Below are 19,376 nucleotides of genomic sequence, written 5' to 3' on the forward strand. Positions count from 1 at the left end.
GGGCAGAAAGGTGGAGAGTCGCTCACATTGCCTGCCGGGAGTTGTAGTTTTAACTGTATGTCTTCTGTCGTCTTCCCCACTCTGGGGCCCAAGCAAAATGAGTATGAGAGACCACATTTCCTAGGATGCCCTGCGGTGCGACTAGACTCACTTCCCCCTTAGGCGGAGGGAAGAATATAGGGAAGCTTGGTTAATAACAGAGTTAAAGGGAATGGGTGTCGGAGGCAGAGGTTCTGAAGTTCACGACTCCTAGAAGGGGAGGGGAATGAAAGGCTCTCAGTGAAGAAGGTACAGTAAATAAATGTCCAGCGACATGGCGGGATGGGAAGTTGAATGAAATGGTCTAATCTAGGCTGGAGGTCATAAGAGAAAAAGGGGGAGAATAGTGAATTGATTCTCAGAGTATTTTTAGAAGTTTTTTCTTTCTATTTTTCTTCTATCACACTTCTCTCTTCTCATTCCCAACGCTATTACAAGCCGCCGAGGCTCCTGAGCCCCCTTTTCTGCCTTTTCCCCCCTCTCTACTGGGAGTCATTGAGGCGCCATTTGTTTCCTCGTTCCATGTGCGTCTTTGCAGTTTACAGTACAAATAACAATACCTTGGATGTGTACAGAATTTAAATACATATTCAAAGCCTTTTAAGTAGATATAATATTGTTTGATCCTTACAGTCCTACTCTCAGAGAGTAATAACAGCTATCATTTATTGCGTTCTTGATATATGCCTGTCACAGCATTTACATACAGGATATCATTTGATCTTCATAATGTAATAATAACCTTGCTAGGAAACACACGTCCAGAAAGAAAAGGACTTGCTCAAGTTCACAGGCTTTTGGACCTAGATCTGTACCCATTTTACAGACAGGGACATAGGCAGGAAATGTTAGGACAGTATTATATAAAATAGTAACTAATTTCTGGTTACTCTTGCTTTATAGTTTACAAAACATGATCACATATATCATCTCATCCTCACACCTGTAATATCTTTACCAGGTATTGTTGGCTCCATTTACAGTTATGGAAACAGACTAGAAGTAATTAAGTTATTTGTACAAGGTCAAATCACCAGGATTTCTCAGACACAGAGTGCTTTTTATACTACTTCCTACAAGAGGAAAAAGGAGCTGTTAAGCACAGACCTTTTGTTAGGCCTCAGGATCTCCCCGTAGTGACTCAAGGGGCTGTAAGGATGTTTACCCTTAAGGAGGCCACAGAACTTTATTTTATTTCTTGTGTGGTAGGCAACTGCCTCTTCACGCAAAACACATTCATATGTTAATTGAAAGCTAGTATTATTTTAATATTGTACAGTCAGCTCCTTTCACTTATCATTCTGGAAACTCTTGCTTTCTGAAACCTTAGATAAGTGAACTGCCTCAAAATTTCTGAAACATTTGGCACAAAATAGATACATCAGTGCAGTCCATGAGGCCATTGGAGTTTTCTGTAGCTGCCAAACCTACTGTTTACTTTGTTAAGTTTTTTGAGTAAATAGAATTTGATGCTTTGAAATGAATCGTCTGTAAAATAGACATTCCTAAAAGGTATTAGTACTGCCTTTCACCTAATTATTATCTACAATTTTCTTTTAAAGAAATATGTGTCAAAGAGAAATCCTTAAGTTGTTTTTAAGGGTTTATTTTTCTTTCCCTGCAAGCACCACACCTGCTATTCACACACCAGTCATCACATGAATAATAAGAACAACAACATTTACATAATGTGAACCAGTAAGTTAAGTTTTTTGGCCGCGCAGTGGGGCATGCGGGATCCTAGTTCCCCGAATCGAACCCACACCCTCTGTAGTGGAAGAGCGCAGTCCCAACCACTGGACCGCCACGGAAGTCCCGAGAAATCCTTTAAATGTTAATTATTTTCTTGCCCAATTCTACCTGGCCCCTGCAAAAATAATGTTACCTCCATACAAGATAGTTAGTGTTATTTATCTTGAAGGGAATAATTTTCAATAAAGTTTTTCTTAAAGAATTAATTCATGCAGGAAATTTTGTTTATTTCTATTCTAACAGTAGTTTGGTGGTAAACTACACAAGTGGTCTTGGAACTGATTTTTAATTCTTTATAAGTTGAGAAATTAGATATGCCCTTTAAGTGGAAATTATTTTCTACTGTGACTGAGAATTTACACGTGCAGTGAAATTGTATTTTTCTCATGATGAATGCCTCAGAGCACAGGAAAGATAACAGCAAGTGTGCAGTTCTGACACTGTCATGTACTTTCATGTCAATACCACCAAGCGAAATTTTCCTTATTGATGATACATGCGAACAGTGAAATAGATTTTTAAAATTGCATCTGAATATTTCATTCTGAACCGTGCCTTCACAGAATAACTACTTCCTACCCTACTGAAGAAATGGGTAGCCTTTTCCTGGCTTCTCAAGCACAATCCATTTGACTGGTCCAGTGTTCCTTTACCCATATGGAACCTAGGTTAGTTAGAAACATTCTTCCCAAACTAAATTTGATACCTAAACCCATTTGTTACTATAGTTGTCCTACTTTTAAGGATTATACTTTTGAGGGAAAAATATAGAAATACCCTGGTACAAAGCATAGTTAATGGGGGGAGGTAGAGGAGGTAAGTTTTCAAACAGTTCTGAAATTAGATCATTTAACCTGAAAGTCATTTATTTAATGAGTCTGTAGATACAAAGTTCAGAAAGTAAGAAAGCTAACATAAATAATATGTTAACCATATTACATGTTAAAATGAAATTAACCAGGCCAAATTCAATATGTGAAATTAATTCTTTACAGGCACTTAGGCCTGGGTACCTATAAAGTAAGGAAAAGAAAATTTTGTTAGGACAAAATATGACATACTGTTTCTTATAAAGCCATAGGAGTACAGAAAGCCTCTAACCTGCTTATATGAGATACACATGCTTCCTTCCTCTTCCTCAAATCCCATGATATTAATTGCCTAATAACCTTCTTTGTGGGATAAATAATAGCTCTTGTTCTTGCCTCAGTATTCCAGATGGGAAGAATGAGCTGGGCACCTAATGTTAGCTCTTCTGATACCTACACAGCATCACTTGTATCTGAATTGTCAAAATTAAGTTAAAACAAACCTGTTTTCTTCATAATTTCTAGTATGGCACTTCTGAACATCCTGTATTTTTTTATTTTTTTAAAGCAAGGCAATGCTTTTTTTTTTAAATTTATTTTTAATTTATTTATTTTTGGCTGTGTAGGGTCTTCGTTTCTGTGCGAGGGCTTTCTCTAGTTGCGGCAAGCGGGGGCCACTCTTCATCGCGGTGTGCGGGCCTCTCACTGTCGCAGCCTCTCTTGTTGCGGAGCACAGGCTCCAGACGCGCCGCAGGCTCAGTAGTTGTGGCACACGGGCCCAGTTGCCCCTCGGCATGTGGGATCTTCCCAGACCTGGGCTCGAACCCGTGTCCCCTGCATTAGCAGGCAGATTCTCAACCACTGCGCCACCAGGGAAGCTCCCTGTATTGCTTTTAACAAACCTGGTAACTGTGAAAAGCAAAAGGCCTCCACTTAACAGAATAACCATCATCGTTCTTTCTTTTTTATGTTGGAAAAAGAAGGGAAGCATAACTTTGGGGATTGTTAGAAGCAAGCCACATACTTTCTCATATGAAATGTACATCTCTACTGAGAATTGACTCTGTCACTCCAGATCCCTACCCCAGACAATCACAAGCTTTTGTTGAAGCTTGAGGTGGATGTGAGAGGGACTTAATTACTGAAGTAAGGATTGTAGGAGCTTAAAGGGATGCAGAAGGCCATCCCTGTCCCAAAGGAGCCTAGAGTCTAATAGAATAAATAGGCTAAACTAAGTTGTTCATAAGTACAAGTAGAATAAAGCATATAATCAAAACAATACAAGAAACTAAATACCACAAATGCTATGAAAAATTTATTGAGGACTTATTATATGGCAGGTGTTTTTAAGTATATTATCTTAATCTTTAAAACAATCCTGTGAGATAGGTAGTATTGTCCTTATTATACAGATGAGAAGATTTAACTCTGAGAGGTTAACATTATTATCATTATTACCACCCTGCTAGCAAGTAGCAGAGCTGGGCTTCAAATCAAGGTTTCCTTCTATGTTCAGCACTCACTCTTTCCACTACATCATAGCTGCTTAGTGATTTGAGAGAGAATTAGCCAAGAAGCGAGTGTAAATGGTGGCCAGTAGCCAAACTTGGCTTAGATGTGTTTTTGTTTGGCCAGCAGCAGTTTAACTTTTCAAAAAATTGTGAACATCTTTGGGCAGTGGCCAGCACTTCACCCTTTAAGGTCGTACACCAGGCCGGCTTGAGATAAATTACCTGCCTGGCTCCAGAAGGCATTTGCATTTTCTATTGCCAGGCAGTAACTGAGGATAGGGAGGAGCAATAGCTCTCAAAAGGCTCACGAAGAAGGTATGTCCAAGGGTGGAAAGAGGACATTGCGAACAAGAGTTGCAGAGTATTTGAGGAAGAATGACTGGCAGTATTTATCACTGTATAAAGGTGAGAGAGGTCAAGTACAGGGCTACAAGTTATGTCTTAGCACAGTAGTTCTCAAACTTTAGTGAGCATCAGAATGGAATATAAAGCTAAAACAGATTGCTGGGCTCCACTGCAGAATGAGTACATCTGGGGTGGACCTGGAGAATTTGCATTTCTAGCAAGTTGTCTGGTTCTGCTGATGCTGTTGGTCCAAAGATCACACTTTGAAAATCACTGCTTACCAGACAGTAGGGCACTTTTGGAGAAGGGCTTAAAGCCAAGATTTTGTTTCTGTGTTCCTATTGTTTTAAGTACAAAAAGAATTACTTGACGTGGAATGTCTATAAGTAAAAAAGAAGAAAATTAAAATAAGTCTGTTATCAATTAGAGGTTACAGTTGTTAACATTTTTGATGGACTGTTCAAGTTCTTTTCTTCTAAAACAAGAAGGGGGGCGGGGGAGTATCCTTTTTTAAGAAACCAAAATTGTATCATCCTCATCCTCAGCCTTATCATAACAGCTGTTACCACTTACTGAGTATCTGCTGTGCACCAGGATCCTTACATATATTTACTTAATCCTTATAATATCTTTATGAGCCAGGTACTATTCTTATCATTTTTATTTTACAGATAAGGAAACTGAGGCACAGAGAAGTTAAGTAACTTACTCAATGTGTCATTGCTAATAAGTGACATAATTAAGATTAAAACCAAGTAGTCTGGCTCCAGAGTACATGTAACTATTATGCTATACTGACTCTTAGGCTATTCTGACCGTTATGCTATACTACTGTGCATACTGTTTTTAACCTGTATTCTTTTTTTAAAAAAATATTTTATTTATTTATATTTATTTGGTTGCACCGGGTCTTAGTTGCGGCATGTGGGATCTAGTTCCCTGACCAGGGATTGAACCTGGGCCCCCTGCATTGGGAGCGCAGAGTCTTAGCCACTGGACCACAGGGGAAGTCCTTAACCTATATTCTTTCATCACATCATGAACAATCTTGATAACATTAAATATTCTTGTCCAACATTTAAAATGAAAGCCTACTTTTAAAAAAATATTTCAAGCGTTCAAGAGTGTACAGAAAAATAATATAAAAACCACTACTAGTTTTAACAAATGTTTCTATTTCAGCATATTTGCTTTAGAATCCCCCCTTCCAAAACACACACATACACACACACACACACGCACGCACACACACACACACACACATAGATTTAGTAAGACTATGATTTTGAGGTTTAATTTTACTTAAAACAAGATTGTGCCTTGTGAGTTATAAAGGCATGTCCTTAATAAAAATAGGACATCCTTGAAACTTAGTAATGGAGAAAGAATTTCTATGCAATGAACAACTCCATAGTTACTGTTGCCATCATCATACCATTCTCCTTAAACACCCTGGCCCAAGCATGGTTTTATTAATTACTTGGTGATAAAGGTAATAAACACAGATAGTAATATAAAGCTGGGTGTTGTGACATGTATGGCTTACTCAGTTTTCAGACTGCTTGGCCTGCCTCCATGTGGTGAAGGTCACATTCCACCAGGGTGACATCTCAGCATTGCCCAATAAAACTGTCTGCAGCGATGGAAAAGCCCCATGCCCGTCCTGTCCAATATGGCAACCACTAGCCACATGTGGCTGTTAGGCCCTTGAAATATGCCTAGTGCAGCTGAGGGACTGAGTTGTTCATTTAATTTGATTTAAATTCAATTAAAGTAGCCACATGTGGCTAGTGGCTACCGTTATCGGGCAGCACAGATCTAGGTCCTTAAAGCCCACATTAAAAATAATGAGTCCCCAATTCCAGTGAGTTCCTGGCTCTGGTGGGGGTCAGGGGGTGAGCACTGACTGCAAAAGGGAACAAGGGAACTTTTGAGGCTGATGGAAATATTCTTTATCTTGATTCTGGTGATGGTGACAGGGATATATACATTTGCCAAAACTCATCTGACCTCTTAAAATGCGCGCATTTGTTGTATGTAAATTATACCTCAATAAAGTTGATTTTTTTTTATTATTTTATTTATTTATTTTTATATTTATTTTTGGCTGTGTTGGGTCTTCGTTTCTGTGCGAGGGCTTTCTCTAGTTGCGGCGAGCGGGGGCCACTCTTCATCACGGTGCGCGGGCCTCTCACCGTCGTGGCCTCTCTTGTTGCGGAGCACAGGCTCCAGACGCGCAGGCTCAGTAGCTGTGGCTCACAGGCCTAGTTGCTCCGCGGCATGTGGGATCTTCCCAGACCAGGGCTCGAACCCGTGTCCGCTGCATTGGCAGGCAGATTCTCAACCACTGCGCCACCAGGGAAGCCCTAAAGTTGATTTTAAAAGGAAAAAAAAAAAAAAGATTTTCAGAGACAGGAGTTCCACTTCTTTTCTATCTAAAGCATGCCTTCTGCAATCCATCCCATTTTTTTCCCTAACAACCACCAAAGTCATTACTACAAAATTATAGGACCCCATGCGATCTGGCCCCTGGACCCCGTGTGATCTGGCACCTGGACCCCCTGTGGTCGGCCCCTGGACCCCGTGGGGTCTGGCCCCTGCGCCCCGTGTGGTCTGGCCCCTGGACCCCGTGTGGTCTGGCCCCTGGACCCCGCGTGATCTGGCCCCTGGCTACTTCTCTGACATTATTTCCCTGACTTACGTTTCAGCCACACTAGCCACGTTATTGGTACTCAGACCCTCCAAGTACATTCCTGTCTCAAGGCTTTTGCACTTGCTCTTCTTCTACCTGGAGAACCTTCCCGGAAAATATTCATTTAGGTATCTGCTCAGATGTCAGCTCCAACAAGATGCCATTCCTGCCAACCTCTCTAAAACAGCACTTCTGTCCTTTTCACTCTCCATTCCCTTATCCTCCTCACTTTCTTTACAGCACGAATCACTATCTGAAATTATAGAATTACTTGTCTATTGTCCTCCTTCCCCATTAGACTGTAAGGCTGTTCATAAGGGCAGGCAGTTTGTTGATTGTTGGATTCCCTGTGCCAGGCACACAGTAGCCTCAATAAATACTGTTGAATGAATGAATGGCTATCGTCCATGGCAGTTTCTCAGCCTGAGATCCAATCGTATGTTCATAGAAAATCTACAAATTCTCTACAAGATTAAAAAAAAAATTATCATTCTGATACTAATCTAAAGCAAGGTAATATTATTTATGATTTTCCAAGTGAGCACCTTAAAACATGAACTTTTTAGTGCTGAGTTCACATTGAGTTTAGGATTTTGTTTGGATCAGATGAAAGCCAAAGGACATCATGACACAATGTATGAATAAAGATTTCACTTCACACAGTAGCCTAGACATGCCAAACTCTAAAGAACCAGCACTTTAACTGTCAATGCCACATTCCAGTTAGAAGCGGAAATTGCACAAAACACACATACACGTACATATATTCGCAACAACTTAGTAGCTGTAAGTGAACTAGTAAAGCCACAGTGAGGAATTGGTTTTTGGTTCCCATCAATAATTAGATTAGATACTATTTAATTCAGATTTCAAATACTCAAAAATAATAACCCCATCTTACAGTGAATAAGCTGCTTTACAGAGTTATCAATTGATCCTCAATTAAAATTGACACTCCAGGATTTTGTAGCACCAGAATTTTTATGAACATATGAGATCTGATTATCTTGAACTAGAAGCAAAAATCTTGGAAGTTATTAATACTTTGTGCAAACAGGTATCATTTGTACTGACATTATTAAACATACAGAGACACATTTAATGTAGACCAGAAGTTGAATCTTAATACTCACAAACCGAACATCTTACAGTTTAAATTTACGTTAATTTTAAATGGCTGGACGAAATAACCACTGTCCTTGGAGCAGGAGAATGCTTATCACTGCGGTTATATCAGCGTTGCCTTTTCTTTCTTTATCTTTTCCCTCAATTTAGAACCTGAAGGGTAAAAGAAAGTTCAAGAATTTACTAAAAGGAACATTTGTATCTTCATTGCAGTAGCAATTTTGAGTTTTTGTAGAATAGCCTGACCCGTCTCTGAACCTTCTAGCTTTATGCCCTCAACACAGTCTCATTCATTTCTTTCCATGAATATGACACAAAAAGTCAGAGCAAGAAGTACTTGACACATTTTTCATACGTATAGTTTCATAAGATATTTTAATAGGCGAGAGTAGAGCAAAAGTATAAGCCAGCATACTTTTTTAGCTCTGTGAATCATGTATGTAAATTCATAGTATTCCTAGATATAAATACATCGTAATGATGACATACAAGAAATTAAATCCAAGGCAGTCTGCAAGGGGGTGCGTTTTACATCAGTGGGCAGCAGTATACTGAAGAAATTGTGTGTGTGTACTAAATTAAAGCATCAGCATTAGATGTCAGCAAATCACAACATGGGAGAGTGATAAATGGACAGTATATCCTCGACAAGGATGCCTCAGCCAGCATTTTCCCATTCGAAGATTAATTTTCATATAGCCTGGCATTTGCTAAGGTGTGCTTCACAAATTCTATGGGTATTAATAGGTATCGTTGAGGGAAAGGTTCTACAGTCAAATGAGTTTAGGAAATGTTGAGTAAACTAAGTTTTCTTCTTTTTCTGCCGTAGGACTTCTCAGAGCCTTTCTATCCTGATGACAATGTGACTCTTTCCAGAGAGCAGCAGTGATAGCTCTGGAATGTCTAGGGAGAGGAAGGGCTTAGTGACCAGAGTCTGCTGACAGCACAAGATCCTAGGTTACATTTGTTTTCTTTGCACACTGTTTTATTTATTTATTCTTTTTTTTAGGTTTTACTTAGAGTATATATTGTGGGGTTGGTTTGGGCATGCTGATAGAGGTAATGACCTAAGGCACCCCTTGGCCTTACTATTGACAATGTAGCATTTCCACACTTCTTTGGCTACAGAACCATTTTGAATCTGTGTCAGAGGCACACACTTTAGGAAAAACCAACACAGGCAAATAGTGCCCCTCATTATGATCTACTTTTATGAGTGTGCTTGAAAAAGTTTATTGTTTGTCCATATTTTCTGGTAGTATATGGAGGTTTTTTCCTTTTAATGCTTTAATCCAGCTAATGTGTATTTTTGTATATGATGTGAGGGAGAGATTCAACTTTTTAATTTATCTCTTTATTTTATATTGCAGAATACCAGTTGTCCCCAAACCTTGCATTAAATGTGCTTTTGGTTTTGTTTTCAGGTCCAGAACCCTTCAGATCAACTTACCAATAAGTTCAATATGTAAAACAGTTAAATTTGGTTCAAATGTGGAAGGATGAGAGTTACTGCAACCTGGCAACACTCCCTACCCCCATTCCCACCCTCCCTACAGGGGAGGCTCCAGGGAGTACTTTGAAAACCATTGGAAAAATTCTCCTCATAAATGACTTGAAATGCCATGTCTGTAGTATGCTATGTTGAATTTTTTTACCCATTCCAATTATTTTTCTATTTTTCTGCCAATCTCATACTTTAAGTTAATTTAGAGGCTAAGAGCTTTGTAATATAACAAAGGAAGAAATTGAAATGTCTAATAAATAAGTAAAATAACAACGTGTTACTTTGGGGGGCCTGCATATTAGTGTATTTCTTTAAAATAATGTCTACTATTGGCAAGAGTTGACTAGATCACCTTCAACATAGAGATTCACTTGGTAAAACTATATATTGATCAATAATTTAATAATGTGTGTCCCAGGTTTACAAGGTTGATATTCTTTGATCCATCAAATCACTTACAGGATTTAAGACTAAATAAATAACCAGAACTGTATAGGAAATTTTTCTGTTGTTTCTATTATTGATAATATTGAAAATGATCCAAATGTTTAACAATGTGGGACTGGTTAAATGAATCCTGGCACAGCCATAGGATACTCTTCGGCCATTACTGTGATGTTGTAAAAAGGAAAATATTTTGAGTACTCGTGGTGCATCTGGCACTGTACCAAGCACCTTAATTATACTGTCTTACTTAAGCCTAACAGTATCCCGAGATGATAGGTATCATTATTCCCATTTATAGATGAGAAAACACAGAAGTTTGAACAGCTAGTAAAGTAGTGTTGCTGGAATTCAGTCCATGTCTGCTCTTAACCCTCATTCTTAATCACTGTCCTAATGATGGGGGAAAATATTCACTATTTACTGATAAGTTATTGTTTTACTGCAGTTTAACTGACCTTAAAATAAACAACAAACAAAAAAACTCCCTCCTATATGCAATCCCTTCTTCCTAACTTTGGAAGTTACTTATCCTTGGTAATTTTTTTCCCCTAAATGAATCTACCTTTATACATGTTCCTTATTGATTTTGGAAGTATTAAATGCCTGCTCTAAGAATTCAAACAATGTTGAAGAGTATGAAGTAGCTGCTCCTTTAATCATAAATGGTATCTCTGTATATGATTGGATAAACTCGTAGGCCCTTTTTTTAAAGTTTCCTCATTTCTACCTCTTCTTGCTCTAGTGTCAGCTTATATATATCCCCTGGTTGGGGATGAAGACGGACCAGAAAGGCAAACTGAGTGGAGGGATCCACGTCGGTCTAAATGGCTAACTTTCAGCACAGCAGGGTCCACTGTGTATGTGGTGTAGCGTGGCGATAGAAGCACTGGCTCTGGAGCCCGACTGGCTAGATTGAGCCCCAGCTTTTGAACTTGGGCAACTTGTTTGACCTCTTAGTGCCTCAGTGTCTTCCTAAAATGAAGGTGGTCATTGTACCTATTGTACCTCATAAGACTGTGGTATGGATTAAATTAGTCAATGCATGTCAAGTACTTAGAACAGTGCCAGGGACATAGTAAGTGCTCAACCATTAGCTATAATTACTGTAAGGATGGTGATGATGATGCAGCATATGTGCAGGGATGGAAGAAAAGAAAAATAACAGAGCTTACTATGTGCCATTATACCTACGTGATCTCCCCATTTGAGCTCTATGAGTTAGATATTTTATTATTCCCACTTTATACAGATGAGGAATCTAAAATTCAGGGAGGTTACATATTTCCATATGTAGAATGAATCATTAGAGGACAAGATAAATACTGAGAGCCAGCTGGCCGGGAGATAATAAAATGCTGAGTAATGAGATGAGAAACAGTCTGCAGTGGTACCTCCCTTTAGGACCAAGGTTCAGTGTTGTCACTTTCAGGACTGGATGGGGGCCTGATCTGGTATCAGAAAACTGTGTGTTGGAAATCCAACTATTTTTATGCTTGTTGTAGTTTCTGTAAATACTTCTTGTTTTGTTTTCCCTTAATATGTACTAAAATTATTTCCAAATTATCAGTTTATCTCATTTGTACTTTGAGGGAGCAAAAAGGCAAAAGTAATCTTTGCTGGAGCTTTCAGGAAGAACCTTGTCAGTTAGACACCAGGTGTGCTGGGCTTCAAATGCCAAAAGCCCAAGAGGGCAAAGAAACACAGGGAGAAAAAGCCTCTTCCCCAGAGGCTTCTGGAGTATTCTCTGCTCTAGCCTTGGAAGGTTTTGAACAATGCTCTTTGTCCTAGAGGATACCCTCTCACTTAGTCATCTATCCAGCATGAAACTCTCAGAGAGTTTGAGAGAAATCCCCAAGAGAGTTTGAGTAAATGAAATCTTACAGTATTTATGTTTTTGTGACTTTTATAAACTTAGTGATGTAGAAAGAGCATGGACTTTGGAGTCAGACCTGAGGTAAACTCCTGGTTTTGTCACTTAGTAGTTGTGCAATTTGGGGCCAGTTAATAACTTTTCTGGGCTTCTGCATCTATAAAATAGGAATAATGAAATCTACTTCACAGAATTGGTATGAAAATGAAATGAGCCAGCAAAACCGAAAGTGGACCCTGTAACCTCTGGCACACACAGGCACTCGTGCCTTTCCTTCCGCTGTTAGCTTGTGGTTTTGGGGGCGATCATTTGCCAAGTCTTGTATTTATTTTTATACTTTTCTACTATATAAAGTACAGTGCTTTGTTTACAGCAGCATCGTATAAATACCAGCTGAACAACCTTGGCATACATGCACAGAAACTAAGTCATGGGTAGATGGATTTTAGGTGTGTTTTAATGTTTATTAATTTATTTATCCTGTCATAGAGAAAAACCGCCAACTGTAGATAAGTGGGATGCAGAGTCAGGGCCGAAGAATCAGCTAGATCGTTCCCTGCACGGGGCCACCAGCTCCAGAGGAGAGTGGGGACCAACCTCTGGGCCCCTCTGCTTACAGAGGCCCGGAGAGTACCGTGCTTCATTGGCTCAAAGGCAGCCTTCTGTGGGTGAATGATGGCCTCCTCTCTTCTGACACGAGGGGCTATTCTTTTTTTTTTTATTTTTATTTATTTATTTATTTTTGGCTGTGTTGGGTCTTCATTTCTGTGCGAGGGCTTTCTCTAGTTGCGGCAAGCGGGGGCCACTCTTCATCGCGGTGCGTGGGCCTGTCATTATCGTGGCCTCTCTTGTTGCGGAGCACAGGTTCCAGACGCGCAGGCTCAGTAGTTGTGGCACACGGGCCCAGTTGCCCCGCGGCATGTGGGATCCTCCCAGACCAGGGCTCGAACCCGTGTCCCCTGCATTGGCAGACAGATTCTCAACCACTACGCCACCAGGGAAGCCCTCGAAGCCATTCTTCTTATAAATGATTTGCTGTGCTTGATTTAAATGTTTTCTTTTTATCTTTTAATTATGAACTTATGTAAGGAAGATAATGTGACACTTGTTTACCCGTAAACTGAGATTGCCATAATTGCTATAACTTTTTAAAATTTTGACTTCCTTTCAGACTTTTAGAAAAACTGGAAGAATGTTACAAAGAATTCCCGTACACCCTTCACAGTTTTCCAGGTGTTAATATTTCACATTTGCTTATCCTCATCTCTCTATATTACATAGGCAGATTTTTTTTTTTTTCTGAGCCATTTAAGATAAATTTCCCTCCCTCCCTCTCTTTCCTTCCTTCCCTACTTTCTCTCAAATAAAACGTGTAGGTAGAGCTAAACTCCCCCTCCTCAACCATCCCCTCCCTTCCCTCCCTGCCTTCCCTTGCCTTTGTCAGGGAACCTGCTGTCTTACATGTTTTTGTCCTTTTACTACATAATGATTAGATCTGTAGATACTGAATTTTGGTTATTTGTTGAGACTTGTCTTGTAATCCAGTACTTGATCACTTTTACAAATGTTCCATATAACCTGGGAAAGAATGTATACTCTTTAATTCTTTAAATGAGCCAATAGCTATAAACGACTTACAACAGTGCCTGGCACATCATAAGCAACAGGAAGTGTTAAATTTTAAAAATAATCATATGGTTGTACAGTTATATATATAGTCCACTAGCTCATATTTTTTTTTATTATTGAAGTATAGTTGATTTACAACATTATATTAGTTTCAGGTGTATATCATAGTGATTCAATATTTTTATAGATTATACTCCATTGAAAGTTATTATAAAATATTGGCTATATTCCCTGGGGTGTACACTATTTCCTTGTAGCTTATTTATACATAGTAGTTTGTACCTCTTAATCCCCTACCCCTATCTTGCCCCTCTAGCTCATATTTTTTAACTGTCTTATTCAAATTATATATGTATGCGCTTTCAATTTTTAGAGAAGTGTGTTAAAATCTCCCTATGATTATAAAGCTGTGTATCTTTGCATGTATTCTACCGACTTGTGCTCCTTGACGTGGAAGTGAGAGATTCTGGTCAGTTGTTTGGATCCCATCCCCTGATCCCTCCCATTAGTGAGGGCTGTGCTTCACTGCACAGCAGAGACCCAGGATGGAAGTTAGGGCACTGGCTGAGTGGAAACGGTATCCCAGGGAAAGGGAAGTTCATGAATTCAAACACCTGGAATCACAGTGGCATCAGCATCTCCCCTGTGTAAGGTATTGCTCTGCAGCCTACTCATCACTTGCTATACTCTGATATTTTTCCTCTTAAATTCCCCCTGGTCCCTCAACCCTAATTCCTCTGAAGTTTAAGTTAACCTTTTTTTATTTTTTAATTTTTTTGGCCGCACCCTGTGGCATGTGGGTTCCCCAACCAGGGATCAAACCCACGCCCCTTGCATTGGACACGTGGAGTCTTAACCACCGGACCGCCGGGGAAGTCCCTAAGTTAACTTTTTGGATAATATTCACCATATTCCCTTTTTCCAATATTCCAAAACTAAATTTCAAGATTGATATGATACTTAACAGGACCGGAAGCTTAGTAAAAATGTTTCTTAGCTAATTCAACAAAAGTTGAATGTTGTTGGCTGCACAGTGGTGAACAGAATACACATGGAGAAGAGTGGGAAAAATAGACACAAAACTAATAAACCCTAATAAATTGTGAAAATTGATAAAAGAGAAAAGAACTGTTTCCATAAGGGAGAAAACAATGGGTGGGGAGGGTGTTCCAAGAGGAATGACGAGCTCTGGGATGGTCACGGGCCAGGACAGACCTTGGCCACTGGAGGGCGACAGAAGACAGCGAGGTGGGAACATAGTGAGTGCGGATAAGTGGCCAAGAGGAGACAGGAGAGACCCACAGGCACTGGCTCATGCGGGCCTGCGTGAGCCTTGGGAGAGCTTTGGATTTTACTCCAGGAATTGGAATCCATTGAAGGGTTTCAGCAGAGAGTGAGATGACTGTACTTATGGTTTTAAATATAACTCCAGCTAGTAGGTGGAGACCGAGTAGACAAGGTCAGACATGGAAGCAGGGATACCATTCAGGGCAACTTTGGCAAATGAAGGTTTTTGTGAACTCAGATTATTTTTCCCTCTTGTCAGAGAGTTTAAAAACCACAATGGCAAATAAAACAGACTTAAAGTAACTTCAGTTGTAAAGAATTGTTTATACAGGGACTTACCTGGTGGTCCAGTGGGTAAGACTGCGCTCCCAATGCAGGGGACCCGGGTTTGATCCTTGGTCGGCAAACTAGATCCCACATGCATGCTACAACTAAGAGTCCGCATGCTGCGACTAAACATGCCACAGTAAAGATCCCACGTGCTGCAACTAAGACCTGGTGCAGCTGAAATAAATAAATTTTAAAAAAAATAAAAGAATTGCTTATACAGTTTGTAAATAACTATCTTCACAGGCCTGGAAGGTCTAGATTTATAACCATAACCCCACCCCCAATTTAAAGTTTGTGGGTATTTTGTAAAATTTTTTTTTTTTAAAGAAGTGTGTGTGTATGTACACATGTGTATATGGCCTTTTATTTCTGGTTTTTTTTTAAATTAATTTATTTTTGGCTGTGTTGGGTCTTCGTTGCTGCGTGCCGGCTTTCTCTAGTTGCAGCGAGCGGGGGCTACTCTTTGTTGCGGTGCGCAGGCTTCTCATTGTGGTGGCTTCTCTTGTTGCGGAGCACGGGCTCTAGGCGCGTGGGCTCAGTAGTTGTGGCTCGCGGGCTCTAGAGTGCAGGCTCAGTAGTTGCGGCACACGGGCTTAGTTGCTCCGTGGCATGTGGGTTCTTCCTGGGCCAGGGCTCGAACCCATGTCCCCTGCATTGGCAGGTGGATTCTTAACCACTGCACCACCAGGGAAGTCCTGTAAAAAGTTTTTATTTTGAAAATTTGAAACTTCTGTAAAAAGAGAAGAGTATAATAAATTCCCATTACCTTGGGAATTACTCAGTTACTCGATGAATATTAAGTTTGCTGACATTTACTTCATCTGTCACTTGTTTTTCTTCCTTTGCTGAAGTATTTAAAAGCAAATCCCAAGTATGTAATTTTGTCCCTTCATATATTAAGGCTCCAACTCTAAAATATAAACATTTTCTTACATACCACAAAGCCATATTCACAAAACATAAAAATTTATTGCTAACATCTAATACCAATTCTATAACCAAATTTCTTTAATGTCTCAAAAAATGTCTTTTTATAGTTGGTTTGTTCAAATCAGAATCTAAATAAGATCCACTCCATCTTAGACCTTTTAAGTTTCTTTTAATACAAGTCACTGCTTTTTTTTTTTTTTTGGCTGTGTTGGGTCCCCTTTGCTGCGCGTGGGCTCCCTCCGGCTGCGGCGAGTGGGGGCCACTCCTCGTCACGGTGCGCGGGCCCCTCACTTGTCGTGGCCTCTCCCATTGCGGAGCACGGGCTCCAGGTGCGCAGGCGTCAGTAGTTGTGGCACGTGGGCTCAGCAGTTGTGGTGCACGGGCTTAGCTGCTCCATAGCATGTGGGATCTTCCCCGGCCAGGGCTCCAACCCCTGTCCTCTGCACTGTCAGGCAGACTCCCAACCACTGCGCCACCAGGGAAGCCCTCCTTTTTTCCTTTTTCTTTTTTTCCTTTTAAAAAATTTATGTCATTGACTTGTTGTAGAAACTGGATTAGTTGTCCTGTAAAATGTCTAAATATTTCATAATAAAAACTCTTAAGTTAAAAAAAAAAAAAAAAGGACGAACTGTGGAGTTTGAGCCTTTCAATTTCCAGTAAGTCAGCCCATCTCTCTGGAATGTTCTTTGAAGTGTCTGGCATACAGTCCAGTCCAGTGAACCATAAACACTCACCATGCTTGGCAGGCATGCGCAGACTGTTAAACATGAGTGAATGTTTTAATTTTATCATTCAGCCTTCTCAGGTTCTTGACCTGTTTACTCACTGTGATTTGTCTACTGTTATTAAATTAACAGAATCTGAAAATAGCACCGTTTCTGAAACATTTAAAAAAAAAACAAGATAATGCTTGTTTGCTAATCTCAGTCTTCTCTATTTCAGAAATTAGAAAATTAAAAATAGTTAAACTGGAGGTAGCTTCGTAAAAGCCAAATTTGGTTCCACTTTACGGACGCGCAGAAGAAGCAGTGACCAAACAATGCATGTTTTCTTCACCTCAGTGTCTGCCTTCACCTTTGATTTCTTTGCTATAATTAGCATCTGTTGCCAGTGAAGCTGAGAACTTATTACCTGCAGTAACCAGAATTAGATCACTGGTTCTTTTGGCTTGGTTGTTTCAACAGATTGTAGTGCATGAATATTATTGCAAATCTAAAAAGATTTTTTAATATCCATCTCAGGCTAATCATTTTGAATCTTTACTAGTTTGAAGATTGAAAGCAAAGGTATAATTCCAAATCAAGCATTTGGGTAATTCTGGGTGTATCTTTTGGATCAGGCCCTAAACTAGGAGACATTTGACAGAGATACATATTAGTTATTTTAAGATGAAAGAGAGGGTTGGGAACCAGGATCCTTGAATCCTCAACCAGCCAGCTACTGTGGCTTCAGCTGCCCTCTCTGGATCCCTGTAAGATATAAGTGTGTAGAAGACCAGGCCAGACAGACACCAGCCATAGGTAAGGGCTGGAGCCTTGACATACTGTCTGGGATGAATTGGGTGGTCAGTGGATGATCTTTCCCATGGTCCACTGATAATTAGTCACTCTTTTCTTTGTGCTCCTATAGCTCTTTGGATTTATCATATCCTGCCTTGTATTATGTCTATTGTGTACAACTATATACCCTCCACTAAAATGTAAGTATCTTAAGAGTCGGGATCATATCTTATTTATCTTTCTAGACTTTGTTAATGTAGTAAGAACTCAATAAATGTTTATTTAATTGAATTGACACTTGAATGGCCAGAAAATGTTGATGTCTCCTCCTCATACAGTCTTCAATTAGGAAAGATTTGTAGTCGTTAAGTAGCAAAAGCAACTTAAACCACAACAAACTACACTAACAATGAGATTAACATTGGCAGATAATTTTCTAGGAGTTATAACGGACAAGGAGCTGAACCAAGTGTTGGTTCATCCATTCATTTAGCAAACATTTACTGAGACCTTGATGTACGTCAGGTACTATGCTTGATGACCAGGATGGAAAGGTGAAAAGATACTGTCTCTGCACTCAGGGAGTTCACAGTTTCAGTTGTGTTTGATCCTGGAAAAATTTTTAATAATAAAAGAATAATAGGATTTATAGGTCACCAAAAAAAACAGAAAACAAAAAAAAACTTGAGCAGTACTCTTCAAAAGTGTCAATGTCCTGAGAAATTAGGAGAGACTAAGACTCTGTCACATATTGGAAAATAATAAGGAAACATGACAACTCAACACAGCGTGGTATAAGAGATTGGATCCTGGAACAGAAAAAGGACATTTTACTAGTGACATATTTTAGAATTGCTGGAGCATAATTATACGTTTTATTATTTTAAAAAAATTCTCCCCAGAGACTTCCCTGGTGGTCCAGTGGATAAGAATCCGAGCTTCCACTGCAGAGGGCGCGGGTTCCATCCCTGGTCGGGGAACTAAGATCCTCCATGCCTCGCAGCTCGGCCAAAAAAATTAAAAAATAAATTCTCTCCAGACAGTGCACCCCCATACTGCCTGCCTGCCTCCCTCCTGACTACACCGTGCCATCCCTCCCTGGTATACAGATAGGTTAAAAGCCATCTTGCTTGATTTGCATTTCTCTGATGAGTAGTGAAGTTAAACATATGCTTATTTGTTTATTGGCAATTTGTATTTCTCACTGAATTGCCTATTCATATTCTTGGCCTATTTTTCTTTTTCGGTTATTTTCTTTTTCTTATTGTTTAAAAGAACTCTTTATAGATTATGAATAATAACCCTTTGTTGCCCATTTTGCAAATATTCTCTCTCAGTGTGTCATTCATCTTTTAACTTTATGGTCTTTTTTGCTATATGGAAGTTATGTTGGCGTTTGTGGGAGGGTATAAATGAATTTTTATTTCATTTAAATTCATTTAAAATTAAAATACTAGGAGCTAGGAATACATTTTAAAAACCTATCAAAACTCCAGGTGGAAAATCCACTGTGCTTTTCTGAGCAGGGAGCAATGCCCAGGATCAAAGCAAAGCAAAGCATAGCAAAAGACTTCTGGGTGCCCTTCTCGGACTCCCTATACTTCCCT

The 19,376-nt window shown here is 39.6% G+C and overlaps 1 protein-coding gene and 1 long non-coding RNA gene across 5 annotated transcripts in view; one reads left to right on the forward strand and one right to left on the reverse strand.

Annotated features, from left to right (window-relative positions):
* Nucleotides 1-30: 30 nt before the first annotated feature.
* Nucleotides 31-19,376, forward strand: part of LOC309646887 (serine/threonine-protein kinase Sgk3) — a 155,565-nt gene continuing 136,219 nt past the window's right edge. The window contains exon 1 of one of the 3 annotated variants that reach the window (XM_082433696.1): nt 31-288. The gene's annotated coding sequence lies outside the window, so the exon portion shown is untranslated. The remainder of the gene's footprint in view (nt 289-19,376) is intronic. The other 2 variants (XM_082433690.1, XM_082433685.1) reach the window with 2 other exon arrangements.
* The window catches only part of LOC309646929, a 33,925-nt gene continuing 20,241 nt past the window's right edge, over nt 5,693-19,376 (reverse strand). For both annotated transcript variants that reach the window (XR_014255663.1, XR_014255664.1), the window contains 2 exons: nt 15,350-15,514; nt 5,693-8,426 (listed from right to left, as the gene is read on the reverse strand). This is a non-coding gene — a long non-coding RNA (uncharacterized lncRNA). The remainder of the gene's footprint in view (nt 8,427-15,349; nt 15,515-19,376) is intronic.

The sequence above is a fragment of the Balaenoptera physalus genome, assembly GCF_965194825.1.
Source record: "Balaenoptera physalus genome assembly, chromosome: 17".
Lineage (NCBI taxonomy): Eukaryota > Metazoa > Chordata > Mammalia > Artiodactyla > Balaenopteridae > Balaenoptera > Balaenoptera physalus.